The 18,868-nt window shown below is 46.2% G+C and overlaps 1 protein-coding gene across 3 annotated transcripts in view; it reads right to left on the bottom strand.

Moving 5' to 3' along the window:
• RASGEF1A (RasGEF domain family member 1A) overlaps positions 1-12,014 on the bottom strand; it is a 173,380-nt gene extending 161,366 nt beyond the window's left edge. Inside the window, exons 1-2 of one of the 3 annotated variants that reach the window (XM_065922354.1) lie at positions 11,937-12,014; positions 8,054-8,199 (exon numbers count right to left, since the gene is read on the bottom strand). The gene's annotated coding sequence lies outside the window, so the exon portion shown is untranslated. Of the gene's footprint in view, positions 1-8,053; positions 8,200-11,863 lie in introns of all 3 variants that reach the window. The other 2 variants (XM_065922356.1, XM_065922357.1) reach the window with 2 other exon arrangements.
• Positions 12,015-18,868: the final 6,854 nt, after the last annotated feature.

An 18,868-nucleotide genomic window follows, 5' to 3' on the forward strand; every position in this document is an offset into this window, starting at 1 on the left:
AATCTCTCTTTTTATTCTTTTCTCTCATTTCTATCTGTCTATCAGCTATCTCCCTCTCTCACTCTCTTTTTTTTTTTTAAATACTTACTTACTTGACTGCACCAGGTCTTAGTTGCAGCATGTGGGATCTTTAATTGCAGCATGCCAACTCTTAGTTGCAGCATGTGGGATCTAGTTCCCTGACCAAGGAACAAACCCGGGCCCCCTGCATTGGGAAAGCAGAGTCTTAGCCACTGAACCACCCTGGAAGTCCCTCTCTATTTCATATCCTAGAGTTTTTAATCTGTTTCTATGAGAACTGAAAAAGAGTAACAGGATTTTGGTTTTCACGTAATAACTCAAGAAGTTTAACTTGAAAGCTAAAAGTACGTTTCTGGTTCTGTGAAGTATCTGCCCTTGACTATTTTTGTTTCTATTTTCCTTTTTTAATCTCTATTACGTATTACTGTTGATTGTAGAAAATCAGTAAAAATGAAAAAGTTAAGCAGTAGAAAAAAGTGGAAGTTGCCTAAAATCACCCAATGCTGAAATTTTCTCATCCTCCTCTGCCTCCTCCTCCTTCATATCTGCCTTCTTTTTTTTCCCCTGCATCTTTTTAGTAATATTAATATTAAGAATACCAGACAGGTGTAAGGAATGTAAGTACTGCCTTTTCGTCCCAAATATCACATGGTCCCCTTGAGAGATCACTGCTACAGCTAAGGACACTCTGTTTTGAACCATCCCCTGTCCAATTTTATGCAGAACTAGAGTAAGGTGAATGTGACAAACCAATGCGAAAAAAAAAAAAATCATAATGAGAAAAATATCAACATTTTAAATAAAAATAAAATCAACATTACTGATTGTTTCTTTAGCTTCAAATTCCAATTTGGCTTAGCATGGGACTGATCCTTCTTTATTTCAAATGTTGATATTTTATTCATTGTGAAATTTTTGCATTAATTTTTATTTTTAAAAAGACTACATTAAAATATTATCTGGATTACAGGCATCTGGGGCACTCCTTTAAATGTTATGTCCACACCTGCCTCACCCTAGTCCCTACCTAATTCAGAAACTTCTGTAATGAGATCTACAGCACTGGAGTGCTTGGTCTGAGTTGCCTGCTGATCTCTGACTCATAGCACGTGGCAGTCCCCCATTTTCTGGGACTGTTGTAAAGCATGAAATCAAGAAGACCGAGGAAAGAAGAAAGCAATCCAGAATTCCCCTTGGGTGTTTGGGGTTCCTGTTTGTAACTCGAGGTCCAGTTTTTTTTTTCCCTACTTGAATTAAGTTATCTAATCTTTTTTCCTAGAGGAGCAACTGATAGACCAAAATGGTCACTGCGCAATGTCAGGAATAATCCTGGAAGCAAGCCACATGTTCCCAACCAATTTGTGGGGATGAACAAGAGGGCTTTCATGGGACTTCCCTGGTGGTCCAGTGGTTAAGACTCAGCACTTGCACTACACTAAGGGCCCAGATCAAATCCTTGGTCAGGGAATTAAGATCTCACAGGACTTGAGGCACAGTCAAAAAAAAAAAAAAAGAAGAAGGCGGCTTCTGTGCCACAATCCAATACCAGTCACTGGGAACCACTCGATGGTCTGCTTTTTTAACCAAAACACTCCTATGGGATAGTCAAATAGCACTGTAACATTTTGGCACCACTTGTCAAGAAAAATTAGGTGTCAACCAAAGACGTTTACAGCATATAGGTCATTAGCGAGGTATAAAGCAAAAGAAGTGTGTTATTAGATTTGTGAAAGTGAGACAGTCTCCAAATAAGTACCATCTGCTCCCTAGCCCACTGCCTGCCAGGTTCCTGCTCAGTGGAAGGCCAGTCACAAAGATTTTTAGCTCCCACCAAAGGGTCGCTTTGAGCACCCCAGAGTTTTCTGTGTGGTCACTAGGGGGAGTGAGTGAGGTATTCTGGGACTCTTGGGTACCAAGGATGCCTGCCTGCATTCCAGATGGGTTCACGGTTTTCTGTCATTTATCCTGCAGTTCTTGACTCCTCTCCATGTGTGTTGTTGTCGTTGTTGTTGTTTTTAAAGATTTTTTTTATGTGGACCATTTGCAAAGTCTTTATTGAATTTGTTACAATATTGTTTCTGTTTCGTGTTTTGGTTTTTTCACCTGAGAGGTATATGAGATCTTAGCACCATATAGGGATCAAACCTGTACTGCCTGCATCGAAAAGTAAAATCTGGACTGCCAGGGAAGTCCCTCCTTGTATGCTTTTATTTGCTCTGATGGGTTTTGCTTGTTCCTGTCTCTGCATTTTCTTGGGCCTTGCATTTCTCTCTTCCTTTCTGCATATCTCAGGCCCTGACTGCTGCACATCCCATCATTGTGCTTCCTGCTGCCCCTACCCCAGCTGCCTCTGCAGGCTGCCGGCCCCTCCAGAGACCCAGTGAGTGCAGCCCTGGGCCTTCTGTATGTTCAGTTCAGTTCAGTCACTCAGTCGTCTCGGACTCTTTGTGACCCCATGGGCTGCAGCATGCTAGGCTTCCCTGTCCATCACCAACTCCCAGAGGTTGCTCAAACTCATGTCCATTGAGTCGGTGATGCCATCCAAACATCTCTTCTTCTGTCCTCCCCTTCTCCTCCTGCTTTCAATCTTTGCCAGCATCAGGGTCTTTTCCAGTGAGTCAGTTCTTCACAGGAGGTGTCCAAAGTATTAGAGCTTCAGCTTCAGCATCAGTCCTTCCAATAAATATTCAGGACTGATGTTCTTTAGGATGGACTGGTTTGATCTCCTTCCAGTCCAAGGAACTCTCAAGAGTCTTATCCAATACCACAGTTCAAAAGCATCAATTCTTCGGTGCTCAGCTTTCTTTATGGTCCAACTCTCACATCCATACATGACTACTGGAAAAACCATAGCCTTGACTAGACAGACCTTTGTCAGCAAAGTAATGTCTCTGTTTTTTAATATGCTGTCTAGGTATGTCATAGCTTTTCTTCCAAGGAGTGAATGTCTTTTAGTTTCATGGCTGCAGTCACCATCTGCAGTGATTTTGGAGCCCAAAAAACAGTGTCTCACTGTTTCCACTGTTTCTCCATCTATTTGCCATGAAGTGACGGGATCAGATGCCATGATCTTTGTGTTCTGAATGTTAAGTTTTAAGCCAGCTTTTTCACTCTCTTTCATTTTCATCAAGAGGCTCTTTAGTTCTTCTTTGCTTTCTGTCATCTACATATCTGAGGTTATTGATATTTCCCCTGGAAATCTTGATTCCAGCTTGTGCTTCATCCAGCCTGGCATTTCACATGATGTACTCTGCATAGAAGTTAAATAAGCAAGGTGACAAAATACAGCCTTGATATACTCCTTTCCCAATTTGGAACCAGTCTGTTGTTCCATGTCCAGTTCTAACTGTTTGTTCTTGACCTGCACACAGTTTTCTCAGAAGGCAGGTCAGGTGGTCTGGTATTCCCATCTCTTGAAGAATTTTCCACAGTTTGTTGTGATCCATACTGTCAAAGGCTTTGGCCTAATCAATAAAGCAGATGTTTTTCTGGAATTCTCTTGCTTTTTCTATGATTCAGTGGATGTTGTCAATTTGATCTCTGGTTCCTCTGCCTTTTCTAAACCCAGCTTGAACATCTGGAAGTTCACAGCTCACATACTGTTAAAGCTTCATTTGGACAATTTTGAGCATTACTTTGCTAACATGTGAGGTAAGTGCAATTGTGCGGTAGTTTGAACATCTTCGGCATTGCCTTTCTTTGGAATTGGAATGAAAACTGACCTTTTCTAGTCCTGTGGCCATTGCTGAGTTTTCAAAATTTGCTGGCATATCGAGTGCAGCACTTTCACAGCATCATCTTTTAGGATTTAAAATAGCGCAGCTGGAATTCCATCACCTCCACGATCTTTGTTTGTAGTGATGCTTCCTAAGGCGTACTTGACTTTGGACTCCAGGATGTCTGGCTCTAGGTGAGTGTTCACACCATTGTGGTTATCTGGGTCATTGAAGATCTTTTTTGTATTGTTTTTCTGTGTGTTCTTGCCACCTCTTCTTAATATTTTCTGCTTCTGTTAGGTCCCTACCATTTCTGTCCTTTATTGTGTCCATCTTTGCATGAAATGTTCCTTTGGTATCTCTAATTTTCCTGAAGAGATCTCTAGTCTTTCCATTCTATTGTTTTTCTCTATTTCTTCGCATTGATCACTTAGGAGAGCTTTCTTATCTCTCTTTGCTGTTCTTTGGAACTCTGCATTCAGATGGGTATGTCTTTCCTTTCCTCCTTTGCCTTTAGCGTCTCTTCTTTTCTCAGCTATTTGTAAGGCCTCCTCAGACAACCATTTTGCCTTTTTGCATTTCTTTTTCTTGGGGATGGACTGCCTCCTGTACAATGTCATGAACTTCTATCCATAGTTTTTCAGGCACTCTCTCAGTTCTGTGTGTGGCCTTCTGTATGTGACTTGACTTTGAGGACTTGTGGGTGACTCCCTAGTTAAGGCTAAGGCTCATTCTCAGACACATTTAGAAACTAGAGAGTCAGTTTGGGACATCACCCAATGGGTTGTGAAAGACTTCTCCAGTTTCAGGAGACAGGCCAAAAGAGCCTTCTTGACTCAGATGTGACTTTTCTGGAAAGATTTTTATGAACATATCTTTTGGGAGTTGCCTCTTGGAGGTCAGCCATGTGGTATTTTCAAAAGGCTACTCTGTTGCTCTGGCCCTCTATTCACAATCTGGCCATTTTCCAAGCACTTGCTACATTTCTATGCAGACATTTCTAAACTCTCGCTCAGTTCATGCTGATTCACTCAATGTCTTAAAGAAAGTGGAGCTCCAGGAATAAAATGGTACTAGGCACTGGCTGCCAGTGCACAATAAGAAACTGGCCCAGGCCATGGATCCTCAAGCAGAACAGCGTTTAAGTCACTCAGTCCTTAACATGTTATTTCATTAAAAGCCCTGCCCTCACCATAGCTTGAGGACTTAGGCCTCTTCTAAGCCAGAATCAGAGGTGTTGAGTTCTTGGGTCATGGGAGTCTTCCAGTATGCCTAGCCCTCTTCTTGTATTTCTGTCCCAAGACTGGCTTCTCTACTCTCTGGTCTGCTGAGTGGTGACAGTCCTCACCCCACTTACTCACATCTGTAATCCTGAGGGTTTTCTGATTATCTCCTTTAGCTGGTGTTTATGCTTCTTTGTCAGCTATAGGGTCCTGTGATGGGCTCCTTATCTGATACTTGTTCTGCGTCCCTCACACATTGAGATTACAGAGGGCAGTCACTCAACCCAAGAGCTTCCCAGTTGCTCACTGAGGCGCAGGAATCTGATGCTTCCCAGGGACCCAACGCTCTGGCAAAATTAGGAGAGAGAAGAAGCTCAGTAAGAGAAACACTGTGAACTGGAGGTGACTGGTGCCTCTTCTGGTCTGTTTCTGGTCCCACCTCTCTAAAGCTGCACCCAGATCACAGAAGGTGTTTCCATGATGATGACATACAACCCTAAACTCTTGTTTCTGTATCATGTCCAGGTCCTCATCCTGGACATGATAATTCAGCACTCAGATGTCTATGTGCAATGAGGCAGAATACAAAGAAGTGGGGCTACAAAGGTCCTGGGGAAGGAGTGGCCAGGGTGCTTTTGACAGGAGGCAGAGGGCCTCTGAGGTCAGGAACTATGAGCCTATGGTCCAAGGCTGTGTAGCATCTGAGAGGTCAAGGATTGGGAGTTTAAGGTGACTTGGAAACATGAGTGGGAGGCCCATGAGAGGAAGCCCAGAGGTTCATGGAGACATAAAAAGCAGAGATCTAGGACCAGCTAGTGGGGAGTCAAGGTTGGGGAGAGAAAAGCTCATCCTAAGGAAGGCCTTCTCCATTGTAGAGCAGTCCTAGAATAGGCCACCAGACCCTGGATACGTGCGGGCAGACTCCTGATCATTCCTGTAAACAATCTGCCCAGAGAGCTCAGACACTGAGTCGGGTGAGGAAAGAGGCTCTTTGTAAATGTTTTAAATCTTAGTTATGTATCACATAGTTGGAAAAGTCAAATATTTCTCTAAGGCTGTATCACAAAAGATAGTGACTCCCTCCTCCTTTTCCCACTGCCTGCTCTCAGAGGAAATCACTCCCAAGCTGGGCTTTTCCATCCCTGAGCACTTCCAGGCCACAGTTCATCTCTGAAGTCCTGCCATCTTCCCCTCAGCTCTGTGTCTCTGTATTTGTCTCCTGTTTGCAGAGGAGATTCTATCAGCCACTGTCACTTAACACAAGATGTGCCTCATGGCAGCAGTCCCTCCTCATCCATTTGTGTTGCCTGGACTTCTTTTGGGGGGTTCCTGGGTGACTCAGTGGTAAAGGATCTGCCTGCCAATGCAGGAGATGCAAGAGATACGAATTTGATCCCTGAGTCAGAAAGATCCCCTGAAGAAGGAAATGGCAACCCACTCCAGCGTTCTTGCCTGGGGAATTCCCCTGTTGTGACCTCCAAAACAATCCTTTGCTGGTTTCTTTTCCTTATCTCATCTTGAAATTGAGTTTTTCCTGGATCAGATTTGCACAAGACATTTGTGTCAGGGAGAATAAGGGCTGTGAGTGTCAGTGCTGTATTCTAGGCTTGCATAGATTTTGTGGTGATTCAAGTTTTTATATGTAATCGTTTTTCTCATCTTGAAAGAATAAATGTCACACTATGTATATGAGAGGTCATAAAGGTAGGGCATTAAGAGCACTAGGGGAACTTCACTGGTCGTCCAGGGTTAAAGACTTTGCCTTCCAATGAGGGAGATGTGGGTTCCACTGCTGGTAGGGGAGGTCAGATCCCACATGCCTCCAGCCAAAAAAAAAGAAAACAACAAAAAACCAGAATATAAACAACAGAAGCAACATTGTAACAAATTCAATAAAGACTTAAAAAAAAAAAAAAGAACACTAGGAAGTAGGGCCAGTGTATTACTAAGTCTCAGTGGATGAAGTAAACACACCACCATCTCAGAGGTCCTGTGTACCTGAGCCTGAGCTGCAATTCGAGGAGGCGAATGTGGCCATATCCCTGAGACCCACCCAGGGGTTCACTTTGATCCTCAATTTTAATCCTTGCTTTTTTTCATAGTCTTACTCCCTTTGCACCGTATCCTGAAAGGGCTGGCTTTACTGGCCCTGGACAGTCTCTGTCCATGACCTTGTGCCTGCGTCTTCCTCCCAGGAAGTTAGGATTCCGCCTCAACCAAGAGGTCAGTCTGTCCAGATAAGCCTTTTTGGTGTTGCCTCTCTTTTGATCAGACACTAAACTCCGGGAAAAAAAACAGTGCTCTCAATGTGGTTTTACCCCCAATCTATCTTGATGCCTCCTGAATAAGCAAAAGCCCCAGAAAATTTTGCTTCTTCACTTGCCACCTGTCATAGCAGTCACATGTAAGAGACCCGAGAAATAAGAGGCATAGCGTTATGCTTTACATTTAATTAGCTCCACATTTTTTATTAAAGCAACATTAAAGAACTGACCTGCTGACCCATTTATCCAGCCTGCAGGGTAGGAAAAGCTCTAAAATCTAAAAATGAAGTTCAACCTTTTAGAGGTTAATTTTGTATATGCAAAATGTACAGAGTATAAATAAAATGTTTTATTTAAAAAAAACATTTTAGAGTTTGTACGCTTTACAGGGTGACTCAGAAGGTCTGGCTATGTCATGGTGCTCAGGCCTCTGGGAAAGGTCATGTGTGAAGTAGTTCTGTATCAAACCCCTCGAAACGTTACTTCTCTTCATTCTGATACGGCTGGTTACTGTAATAATTTCACCAGGTCAAGCAGTCATGTCTTCAGCAGATGGCTTCTGCTTTCCTGCCAGGCTTGCCTGAAGACCCATTTTAAGCTAAGAGCCAGAAACTGCATGTCCAACAAAAGATCCTCTCAAAGACAGGATGGGAAGGACTGGATTGTATACTCAGCAAAGGACACTACAAGAAAGACTCATGGGTACATGATTCCTAGCATCAGCTAACATCACCTGTAAAACTGTCCCAGGGAACTGAGTGAGAGCTTCCAGGACTCCAAGTTCAGAACAAAAGCAAGTGAACCATGACTGTGTGCCTGGGACACTGACCTGTCTGTGTTTCAGGAATCCATGGAGATGGACACATCGTTACATCATGTGTTGGCACTGCCTTGTCTTCAGGGTGCAGGGGAACAGAATCACATCTTCTGGCAAGGACCCTCACTCTGTCTGATGAACTCCATGAGTAGACATGCCTGTGCCATGGAGGGGAAGGAAACAGACAGGGATAGCCCAGAGTGCCTTGCCCCCAGCCCCCACCCCGCAAGAGGACAGATGCCTGGCTCATGCCTGAGAGAGGTCGGCAGCTGCCACTCCAGGATCCTCCTCGGCTTCATTCCTGCCTAAAAGTGGGCTTGGCATCAAGAAGAAACTGTATAGAGATTTCTCTGGTGGTCCAGCAGCCAAGACTAAGCTAAGTTCTTCCAATATAGGGGGTACAGGTTCAATCCCTGATTGGAGAATTAAGGTCCCATATGCTGGGAGTATCCCCCCCAAAAAATCTCTATGTCTGTGGTGATAGTTACACAACTCTGTAAATATACCAAAGTCACTGAATTGTGCAAGTAAAGCATGAGAATTATAACTCAATTAAAAAATTATTTTTAAAAAAAGAGGAAACCATACGTTTTGGCCCTAGTGTGGCCAGACAGGACAATTCACTTACTCCCAGCCCTCAGGGCCTGCCCTTTTCCCAGGGCCAGGCGGTAAAGCAGAGAAGACATTTGAGAGTCAGGCTGAAAACCAGTGAGGTGGATCCAGGAGCCAGTTGGGATCTAGGCCAGAGGGGCTGAGTGTGTGGAACCTGAGTGATGACTCCTAAGTTCATGACCTAGCTCTGCCACAAACTGGCTGTGGCCTCGCTGCCTTTCTATAGAATAATGGTAAGAGAGCCTCTTCCCTTGCCTTGTACCCTTCAATGAATTAATATGTTCAAAAAACTAAGAATAGCCTTATGAGTGCTCATGGTGTTAGCTGTCATTTTCATCCAGAGACCTCGAGGAAGATTGTTCCTTGAGCTCTGATGACCACTGTCCATCTCAGCCCCAAACTGAAGATCAAATGAGATCATGGGAAAGTGCTTCACCCAGGGCCACTTGACAACATAGGAGAGACTCGTGAAGTCACTGTAGCAAGTTTCTGTAGCTTCCCTAAAACAATGGTGTGCCCTTCCCCTTGCAGTGCTATGCTCCTGCCTCCTGCTGGAGCCCTCTATGGGCCCCTCCCTGCTGAAGAACCTGACATTCCTAACTAGGTGTATGTCTCCAGTTCTTTGGGGCAGGAGCAGGGTGGGCAAGCAAATGGCTGTCGGCAAGCTTCACTCCATATTGTTAGGCCTGAGGGTGAAGTCTGGGCCATAGGATGAAAGTGGGTCCCAGTCCTCACGCAGAGAGCTATTAATATTTGCCTGGCACATTGATAAACATTCCCTATAACTGAGGCCTATGTCAGAAGTGCTCTATTGCCTATCATCGGAGGGTTATAAAACAACAATGTCCCCTACTAACATTTACATTTTACTACCCTTTGAAACGGGCTTCCCTGGTGGCTCAGACAGTAAGCCACCTGCAGTGCAAGAGACCCAGGTTCAATTCCTAGGTTGGGAAGATCTTCTGGAGAAGGGAATCCCCACTCCAGTATCCTTGCATGGAGAATTCCATGGACAGAGGGGCCTGGTGGGCTACAGTTCATGGGATTGCAAAGGGTTGGATACAACTGAGCGACTAACACTTTCACTTATGGGTTTTCCAGGTAGCGCTGGTGGTAAAGAACCTGCCTCCTAATGCAGAAGACATAAGAGATGGCAACCCACTCCAGTATTCTTGCCTGGGAAATCCCATGGACAGAGGAGCCTGTCAGGCTGTCAGGGGAATATTTATCAACCCTGTCCATAGGGTCTCAAAGAGTTGTACACAACTGAAGTGACTTAGTACACACGCACCATTTGAAATAACATTTTAGTGAATATCCTTGTCAATAATAATAATAAAAATTCTCTGTGCATGCCCCCCTGTTTTTTTTGGCTGTACTGGGTCTTGGTTGCTGCGCGTGTATTTTCTCTAGTAACAGTGTGTGTGCTTCTCACTGTGGCAGCTTCTCTTGTTGCAGAGCATGGGCTCCAGGGCGCTCGGGCGTTAGTCGCTGTGGCACACAAGCTCTGCAGCTGCAGCATGCAGGCCCTGAGCGCAGGCTCCGTAGTTATGGTGCATGGGCTTAGTTGCCCTGAGGCATGTGGAATTTTCCCAGACCAAGGACTGAACCTATGTCCCCTGCATTAGCAGACTCTTAACCACTGGACTACCAGGGAAGACCCTTAAGTGTTTTTAGTAATAGAAGTAATGGGTTAGTGTAATAATTTTAACACATATGGCCACAAATTGGCATTCCTGTTTCCTGAGCCCTTACCAAAAACACATTTCATAGTTTGGGGATTTTCTAAATTTTATTTTTTGGCCACACCAAGAGGCATGTGGAATCTTAGTTCCCCAACCAGGGATCGAACCCACACTCCCTGAATTGGAAGCACATGGAATCTTAACCATTGGACTGAGAGGGAAGTCCCCAAACACATTTCATAGTCTACATCTCTATATATCTCTGCTATATATATATATATAGTTTCACAGATGAAAAATTACCTCTGAAGTATAAAAGTTCCTGTAAAAGTATATTGGTTGGTTATTGCCAGAATACTATGTACAAACAGCCACAAAGTTTCCATGGTGTACAAACTTTGTTCCATATTTATGCACCTATGGGGTGGCTGGACTTCAGCCAACACGGTATGCTCAGGTCTGCTCCCTGGGTCTCTAATTCTCCTGGGACCAATGACAACCCACATACATTTTTCTGCTGCAGAAAGAGCATACATTCTGTGTGCTGCAGAAACACAGTAGAAAAAGTCTCTGCTCACATCACAACCACAAGAGTTTCAAAACAAGTCTCTGCCAAGCCCAGTATCAAGGGACAGGAAGTCCATGCCACTCACCATGATGTCATGGTGGCTGATGACATCAGCATTTCCCTACTGCAGGAAACTGAAGCATCCAGACTAGTAATTCCACCGGAACTGTGAAGCTGAACACTACCTTACATGCTTATTAGTGGTATTCCTTACTTTGGAGTATTATTTTGGAGTGCGTTGGATCAAGGGGCAGGTTTAGATATAATGATCAGCAAAGGTGAGTCATGCAGGAGGAACAGTTTTCAAAGCCAGGAGAACTGCAAGGGGCCAGTGTGAGCAGAACAGGGAAGTTCAGGAACAGGGATGGGGTGGGGGGAAAGTTCAAGGTGATATGCTCCAATATGTGGGGAGAGTAGATAGGGATCCAGAGCAGCAATAGGGGGATCCCTTCTTAGGCTCCTGCAGTAAACCCTCAACTTTAAGGTTGTGAATAATTTTTTGTGGACAAGGGCTTCAAAGAAGAGCGAAGGTGAGGTAAACTGGAAAGCTTGGAGACGTGAGTGAGAGGGAGATGCTGAAATGGGTATTACTGGTGGTGGGCTTCGTTAGTTCAGCCTCTTAACCACCGTAACTAAGCCCAGTTCCCCAACAAGCTCTTCCTGCCCTTCATGGTCACAGGCAGCACCCAGTTCCACACACTACTTACCCAGAACAAAACTCGCCCAAACCACACACCCGTCCCCCGTACCAAATCTCCGGATACGGTCAACACTGAGCCAGGCTGCCCCTTCCCTGACACAAGGACCGGCCCTCAGGAGGCTCCGCGAACTTTGCTCAGAGCACCCCACGAATGTTACTACAGCTTTGGTTTCGGAGACAAGAAGAGGCCAGAGTGTACCCGTGAGAAGATGAGGGAACCAGAAGACACGCCAGGTGAACCCAAAATTTTCACTAACCAACAAGGAGGACTGTGGGGGAGGCGCGGGGCCCTCTGAAGAAACTGTTTTCCCTGCAGTCTCAGCCGCTCACCTGCTTCTAAGGTACCTGTGCGGGTCTCCATGCCTGAGGTTGCCTGCTCTCGGGAAAGTGAGCCTCTCTCTACACAATGGCTGCCTACTATCACCATGGGAACACCTTGGGCGGGGCTGCGAAGCCGTCATTGTGACTCTCCCAGATCGGAGCCTCGGATTGGTCGGTAGGGTGTGGGGCGGGGCCGGCTGGGGCTGGGCTGAGAGCCTGGAGGCACCAGGTGGGTAGTGCCGAAACAGGCCGTGGATTTAAGGTTCAGGTAGAAACCTCATTTCTGGGGCCTGGCAAAGTCATAGAGGGAGATGTTTGTCCCTTCTCATCACTTTAAGGGACCTCCAGAGGAATAAAAATATCCTGCTGGCCGCTCCTGATCCCCCACACCCCCGCAAAGAAACTTTTTTCTGTAGGACACGTGAAACTGAGAAGCAGAGAGCCAAAAACAACCACAGATATTGTTAATCTTTCTTTCAGCCTTCCCCCGAAAGATCAAAAGCTGTTTGCCAGCGTCATTACAGTGCAATGGGTAAAGATAATCATGCTTTTCAGAAATCACTGCATATTGGTTCTGAAGTAATTTCTGAAGATCACCATTTCTGAATAAAGTTTTAGTTTCGGTCCATCTTACAGTGGATCCCTGAGGTCACCGTATGGTTATTTGCAGAATTGGAATAGACATACTCGGCAACTGACAATTTGCACATTGGTTCCCTGATCTATGGACCGAGGGCTGTTATCGTAAGAAAGGCCAGGTGGAAGCCACTAGAACAGCCTCTACCAGAACAGTTAACAAAACAAAAAATGAAACACTGTTCCTGGAGGGATTGCAGAGATTAGTGCCACCATCAAGGATCTGAAGGATACTGGAGTGGCGGTGATTCCCACCAACAAACCCATTCAACTCACTCTTTTGGCATATGTGAAAGACAGGTAGATCTTGGAGAAAGACAGTGAACCTGGTTGTTTAGGGATTTAACAAGGAACACAATTGCAATATTGGTGACAGTGAGGTTTGGGGAAGAAGTATGTGGATCTGCTTCTCTGAATAGGCAAAACAAAAACCAAACCATTTGTGTCTTGTGTGAATGCTCACCCAAGTGTGATTTCAGCAGAGGAGAATTTTAATAATCAAGGGGATAGGATGATCCCTTCTGTGGTTACCCTTCAGCCTCTTTCCTCAGCCACCCTGTCATCACCCAATGGGCTCATGAGCAAAGTGGCCATAGTGCCAAGTTGATTCTGCTGGACAGCTTACATCATGGAAGAAAAATCACCTTTGATCTTACTGGAATAGACACTTAGTCTGAGTATGGACTCTCCTTTCTAAGAGGGTTCTTGCTGTGCCACCATGGCAGTTCAAAGATGGCCATGAATTTTTTTGGATCTTCTCCCATACTGAAGTGGGGTCTATGTCCCCTCCCCTTAAGTCTGTCAGGCTCTTCAACTGGTTTGACCAATAGAATATAGAGGAAGTGATGCTAGGTCAATTTGGGGCTCAGGATTTTAGAAGCTTCCACTTTATGTCTCTCAGAACACTCAGCCTTGGGGTTCTCAGCTGCCAAGTAAGAATTTCTGCTACCTTTCTAAAGATACCATATTGAGAGCCCATGAAACTGCATAGAGAGAGAACTTGCTGAGCCCAGCTTCTGGTCATAACAAAACCATCAGGCACATAAATGAAGCCATCATGGGCCCCAGACCACCCCAGTAACTAGCTGAAAACTGAGTAACCCCAGTGTACACGCTCATGGAGCAAGAAAAGTGGCCACCTTGGGAATTCCCTGGTGATCCAGTGGTTAGGACTCAGCATTTTCACTGCCCAAAAGTGAAAGTCACTCAGTGGTCTTCAACTCTTTGTGACCCCATGGACTATAGAGTCCATGAAATTCTCCAGGCCAGAATACTGGAGTGGGTAGCCTTTCCCTTCTCCAGGGGATCTTCCCAACCCAGGGATCGAACCCAGGTCTCCCACATTGCAGGCGGATTCTTTACCAGCTGAGCCACAAGGGAAGCCCAAGTACTTGGTTATTACCAGGTTAGAGGTGGGGGGATCCTGAAAGGGAGGGAAGGCACTTCTGCAGGTGCAGAGGATTCATGGAAATCTGAGTACAATTGTCTGCTCAGATGTCCCTGTGCTAAGTCTCAGGGAACTTCTGTCTCAACAAGGGAAGGGAAACTTGCTAAGGCTGAGAGTTCCTCGTTTGCTACAGGTCTAATTAAGCCGTGGGTCCAATTCTCAGCGTTTTCAGTGCTCTAGCAGGAAAAGGTGTCTCTTTAAACACAGCATGGAAAGCTTCTGACTCTGACATTTCACTACCTGTTGGTGATGAGTCATACTTAGCTTCATTGTCTTTTCCTAGTCAGTGGTCTCAACAGCAGCCATCCCATTCCAGACCTTATAATTAGTCCTCTCAGAAGCCAGAAATAACGTCTCAGAAGCCTGAGATACTGTGTCTCCAGTGCATTTTTTTTCTCCCATTCCAATTTACCACCAGCGAAAGAGTTAACAATTTCACCTATTCTCAGCATGCCATGGGCATCAACACATCCCCACCATCAGTGATGGGGGGATGGGGGCGGGAGGTTTTCACTAGGCAACCACTCAGCAATGAAACTCCAGAATCCCATTTAGGGTCCCACCTATCTTGACCCACCCTGGAACCAACTGCCTTAGGTCAAGATCCCTGAGGAAGGCTAAACTGGCCATGTGCATGCAGGAAGTTTATTGGTGAGTGTTCTTGGGAACAATATCCATGAGACATGGTTGAAAGTAGGATGGACAAAGGAGGAGTGACCCAGGACACCAGAGACCTCATTCAAGCCCACAGAGAAGCTCTGGAGCCTGGCTGGCTGGTCAGGGATGTCCTGCCTTGAGGCAAGGGAGCTTTTTTGCCAGTGCATTGCCTTGCTGTGTCACTGGAGGTGGACTGCCCCCAGGGAGGGGATGTGGCCTTGGGCCAAAGGCAGTTCCTGGAGCAGGACTCAGCTGAGAGTCAACAACAGCCACTACTTGAATGGTAGCTAGCAGTGAGCAGCAACTTGAAGCAAGACCTTAGTTCCCTGACCAAGGATCAAACCCTGGTTGCAGGACTTCCCGGGCGGTGCAGTGGTTAGGAATCTACCTGCCAATGCAGGGGACACAGTTTTGATTGCTAGTTTGGGAAGATCCCACATGCCCCAGAGTAACTAAGTACATGTACCACAACTACTGAGTCTGTATTCTAGAGCTTGGGAGCCAGAGCTACTGAAGCCTGCACGCTAGAGCCCATGCTCTATAACAAGAGAAGCCACCTCAATGAGAAACCCACTCACTACAACTAGAGAGCAGCCCTTGCTCACTGCAACAAGAGAAAGGCCACGCATAGCAATGAAGATCAAGCATAGCCAAAAATAAATAGTTGGAAAAAAAAAAAACAAACCCTGGTTGTGGTGGTGAGAGTGTCAATTCTAACCACTAGACCATGAGAGCCAGTTGTTAGAGTTTGGGTCCTGGTTCTTGTCTCCCTCGAAAAGAAAAAATTCTGACAAGGAGACAGAAGATAGAGAGGAAAGCATGCCGCAGTGTGCAAGTTAAGTGTTTAGTAGAAAAGCAGAGTACGTGCAGACGCACTGGTGAGTCAGCATGAGAGTTGAGACATTGGGAAGTTTAAATCCTTTCAAAGGGGGGGCAATTTTCCAAATCTTTGCTTTCCCTCTGGCCAGTTGTCTTGCTTTGACCCCATGGCTGATTCGCCTCAGGACCCTCCCTTATGTGTGCACACACCTTTCAGCCATGATGGATTTTAGTGCAAAGGCTTGGGGGAGGAGGAGCTTGACATGACTCATGGTCTGTCGCCCTCTGCCTTTTGACACACCCCTGCAGGAGACTTTTCCGAACATGTGTAGTATATCTCTTGCCCCAATGGTGGGGAATATGTAACCTCTTGATCTTTTAGTCAGACAGGGTTTAGCCCCTCTCTGTCAGACATGGGTTCAATCCCTGGGTCAGGAAGATCCCTAGAGTAGGAAATGGCAACCCACTACAGGATTCTCTCCTGGAGAATACCATGGACAGAGCAGCCTGATAGGGTACAGTCCATGCGGTCCCAGAGTAACTGGGTAACTGAGCATGCATGCACATCCCTGCCTTAACTGTTAACTTAAAGAATCCACAGGAAACGAAGACCAGCTATTTACCCTGTTCTTGCTAGTTCTATCTCTAAGTGCAGGCAGAAGGCTGGTCATAAATATCTACCCTGGAACCCACTTGCCTCTTATCCCTGGAAATGTAACCAGGAGGCTATTTGTAAATACCCAGCCTGGAGCCCATCTATCTCCTGCCTCAATCCTGCCCTGCAGTCCTCCACAGTCCAGCACACCACATGCTTCTGAATGGCCCTTCCAGCACATTCCACCCTGGACTGCACAATACTGTGTGCACACCTCCAATTCCAAATGCCATGAGGGCCAGGCTGACTGTCAGCACTGGAGATGTGGACAAGAGAAGGGGACAGGCAGTCGGCCTGAGCATATGGTGAGTTTGAAGAGGCATCTGACAGCCTGGAGCAAATGCTGGGTGTTGGGGAGAAGCTGGAGAGGGGGTGGAATAGGCAGGGAGTGATCAAGCAGGCAGGGAAATGCTGAAGCTGGAGCTGAGGAGCTGGGCATGATTGGGGAGGAAGGAGGAAGCCCCGGGAGGTTTCCAGCAGGGACCAGGCGTGGTTAGAGCAACGCTTGAGAAAACTCCATCTGATGTGGAGGGGAGAGCAGCCAAGCAAGTCTGGGAAAGGATAAGGTGTGGGAGGAGGGTAAGTCCCCAGGGCAACGAGGGGACAGAGGAGAGAGACAACTGGTGGCAGCCAGCCTAGAAAGTGGATGGAGGGTGAGGCAGCAGTACAGTTTTGCACCCAGTTCAGCCAGAAAGACCAGAAGAACAAGAGTAGGAGGCAGATCAGTGATGGGTAGAAGCACGAATTTCCTGGGGCTGTGCAAGTTGCCCAAAGGACTGCTTTCACAACCTCCAGGAGCCTCAGAATGAGGAAGCAGGAATGCACAAGGGAGAAAGGAATGTGAGAGGAGCAGCACCTGGGGAGGCCAAAGCAGGGCTGGTGGAGGGCACCCACCCGACTTTGGACGAATGTGTCCTGAAGGCCCAGACCCAGGGGGCAGGGTGGAGCCTGGGCTATGTCTACACAGCTCCTAGATGCTAAATGAGGGCTGGAGAGAGGTCTGTGCACCTGGATTGAGTCTGAAGCAGAGCAGAGAAGTGGTGCCCTTGAATCAAGGGGTCAGTTTTTGATGTAGGATCTACTGCTGTCAGCTTGAGGCAGGAGACAGACAGGCTTCAGGTTAGGCATTTACAACTGGCCTCCTGTTTGCATTTCCTGAGATAGGAGATAGGTGGATTCCAGGTAAGATGTTTACAATCAGCCTTCTGTTTGCTCTCTGAAATGAAAGTAACAGTAGAAACAGGGTAAATAGCCAAGCTTTGTCTCTTGTAAACACCTTAAGATAACAGTCGTGGCACGAATAAAGAAGAAGAAAACCCTGTTTGAGTAACAGATTAAGGGATCTCCACTCCTACCTTCTTGAGACAGGGGCTGCTGCTGCTGCTGCTAAGTCGCGTCAGTCGTGTCCGACTCTGTGTGACCCCATAGACAGCAGCCCACTAGGCTCCGCCGTCCCTGGGATTCTCCAGGCAAAAACACTGGAGTGGGTTGCCATTTGGGGAGACACTACAAATTCGAAGAAAGGGTCCTTGAAGGTCAAGAGTCAGGGACAATGTCAGGCCATAATGAGTCTTACTTTTCCCAGATGGCTTCACATCAAGATCCATCTTGGCTGAGGGGGTATATGCACAACTAAGGGGAGGGTCCTGAGATTAATTAGTCAGGGGGAACAAAATGAAATGATTGGCCTGAAGGAAAACAAAGTCCTGAAAAACTTCTCTCTTATAAAGAATTTAAACTTCCCAAAGGTGCAACTCTCTCTCTGAGTTTGCCTGCGCATTGTCGCATATGTAATTTTCTTTTCCATTAAACTTACTTTTCTCTTTACCTTCTGCCTCCTTGCCTGAATTCTTTCTTGACAAGGCAGGCAAGAACTAGGGGTCTAGGCCCTAGTCACTGGTCCTGTGGTCTAGTGGTTGTAAAAACCTTTTAGTTCCCAGGCTGGGAACTACGATCTTGCTCCCTGCTACTGCTCACTGCTGCTTGACACAAGCTGCCACTTACTGCTGTGTGTATCTGAAATCAAGCTGTATGAAAAAAAATAAAAATAAATAAATAAATAAAAAAGCTGTGTGGTCCTGGCCATGGCCCAGGGCTCTCAATGCCTTCAGTGATCAGTGTATTAATGTTAATCACTTCAGTCATACCCAACTCTTTGCAACCCCATGGACTGTAGCCCACCAGGCTCCTCTGTCTATGGAATTCTCCAGGCAAGAATGTGAGGCGAGCAAAAGTAACGCAGCTTAGATTAGGAGTAGACCTTCCTACTTGGTAAGATTATCAGGCCACCTGGATACAACCAATTAGCTTTCACTTAACACTGACTGCTGTTTGCCAATTAGGACCAATTAGCTTTCACTTAATACTGACCGCTGTTTGCCAATTAGGAAATTAGGAACTGACGGAAACCCCCAGGAAAGTCCCGCGCGTGAAAGTTTTGACCAATGAAATTGCTTTGCAAACGTGTAACCAATCCGCTTCTCACCCTATAAATTTGTGTAACAGCTTGGGCTCGGGGTTCTCTGACCCGCACCACTGCGTTGGTTGCGGCAGGGAGTCCTGACTCGAGTCAGTAATAAACTTTCCCTTTTTGCCAGTTGCATTGTCTTGGAAGCCTTCTCTCTTCCCGCTCGGGGATTCGGACATCGGGCATAACAAAGAACATTGGAATGGATTGCCATGCCCTCCTCCAGGGGATCTTCCTTACCCAGGGATCAAACCTGTGTA

This window comes from Muntiacus reevesi, chromosome 2 (genome assembly GCF_963930625.1).
Source record: "Muntiacus reevesi chromosome 2, mMunRee1.1, whole genome shotgun sequence".
Taxonomy (NCBI): domain Eukaryota; kingdom Metazoa; phylum Chordata; class Mammalia; order Artiodactyla; family Cervidae; genus Muntiacus; species Muntiacus reevesi.